The sequence below is a fragment of the Micromys minutus genome (assembly GCF_963924665.1).
Source record: "Micromys minutus genome assembly, chromosome: 6".
Classification (NCBI taxonomy): domain Eukaryota; kingdom Metazoa; phylum Chordata; class Mammalia; order Rodentia; family Muridae; genus Micromys; species Micromys minutus.
Window position 1 is genome coordinate 57,478,214 of NC_137975.1, and position 1,827 is coordinate 57,480,040.

The following is a 1,827-nucleotide window of genomic DNA, read 5'->3' on the forward strand; positions in this document are numbered from 1 at the left end:
GTGGCTCAGACCAGTACCTGTGCTACATGTGAAGTCACTAAACCTATAGCTGTGGGGTTACAATTCAACATCAATATTATCCCAAAGGAAAGAAACAGATGTCTTGGCTGGCTAGGGAAAATGCTTGATTCTTTCAAAAGCTTGCCATCCACAGACGACTTTTGTTTAATTATACAGTCAAGACAATCATGAGGCAGTCTGTGTCACAACGCCCTTTCCTGTCTCCCTCCACAGAAATGGCTTCAGACTCTAGTTGTCACATCTGTGGCTTGGATCACTTGTGATTTCTGATGATGAGTTCCCAAGCTTGGTTAAGATCAACTATGTGCCTACGATGCTGAGATGGGGAGCCCACCTCAGAGGAGTGAGAAGATATCCCTTAGAATAAGCTAGGATCTGGGCCAGCTACTCTGATGCCAGCAAGAGAGAACTTGCCAATACTGAAATCCAAGTTAAGTAAGCACTACTGCTGGCTTCAAACCCACGTGCCTTCCCTCTAATCAGGAAACTGTCGTCAGGAGGGCCTGACCTGAGTAACCCAACGGTCTTCTTCATAGAATTAGGTGTTTTAGAGATAGGAAACACATTTCATGACGTCTGTTTCCAGGACAGACCACAGCCACAGAAACACTGTGCAGAGTCAGTCTGCTCCAATGTCTATCTCAAAAACAAAGGCAGCCAGCCTTCATGAGGTACTGACAGATGTTCTGCCAAAAATATTTTCCTTTTCCTAAACTTGTCTTCAAGTTCAACTATATTATACATCTCTTCTTTTCATCAGCGAAAAGATGACTTTTTTTTTTTTAAAACAAATGATGTTTATGTAGAATGAAGGAAGAATTTTGGTTGGTTGGTTTCTGTACTTCAGAACCTCGATGAAATCAAAAGCTCTGTAATGGTCTGCACATTCATGTCTTCCCGGGGTCCTTTGATCAGCTCATGTGAACTCATCAGAATCATTACCATCTTGATTTGAGGACATATTCTCATTAGTGATGAATAGCTCCTAAGTTCATCCATTTCCCCTTTTTTCTTCATTTCTTCTTTCTCTTTCCTCTTCATTTCCTGAATCTGGGCTTTCCTCTCATTCCTCTCTTCACAGTCTCTGCGTTCTTTCTCTGCTGATAGGTCCAGAAACTTCTACAATTTGGTCTTTTCTAATTGGTTTAAGATTTCATTTACTTTCTTCTCCACTGTCACAATCTGTCCTTCTGCCTGTGAAAGACGATCTGCGCTGTATCCATGTCAGCTGTTTTTTTCAGGTTAGACCGAGGCGTGTAAACCACACTAAGGTTGTTCATCTTGTAGCCTTGAATGCCATTGGCCTTCACAGGGCGGGCACAGACCATCAGAACCTCCTTGGGAATGTCTTCTATCTTCTCTCCCTTTTGTAATCATAGGTATACATGGGCCAAAGAGAGTTTGTCCCTGTGAAACCAAACATCTTCAGGCCAGCTGTACTTTATCAGATCTTCATTTTCATAATTATTCTTTCCAATGTAAATAGTGTAAGCAGATGAATTCACACTGCTGCCCCACCTTGAATTTTAATACAGGGTCTCTCGTTGACCTGAAACTCAACCAAGGAGGTGAGGTTGGCAGGTCACGTGGGTTCTGGCGACCCAGATTAGGTTCTCATACCTGTACATGGAGACTGTTACCAACTGAGCCATTTCTCTGCTCTTATTTCTCCATCGCAAATATCAGTTGCTAAGCAATACTCAAGCCATCCATTCAATGGAGACTCATTTTAAAATCAACAAGAACTTGATGATGCCTCAGCTCTGGGTCAATGTAGATTGAGTCTGAAACTCCATATACAGAGCT

The 1,827-nt window shown here is 42.3% G+C and overlaps 1 pseudogene across 1 annotated transcript; it reads right to left on the minus strand.

Annotated features, from left to right (window-relative positions):
- Nucleotides 1-937: 937 nt before the first annotated feature.
- On the minus strand, nt 938-1,349 carry LOC308422011 (coiled-coil domain-containing protein 25-like; annotated as a pseudogene). The gene has a single exon. The product of its transcript is annotated as a coiled-coil domain-containing protein 25-like (transcript).
- Between the last annotated feature and the right edge of the window lie 478 nt (nt 1,350-1,827).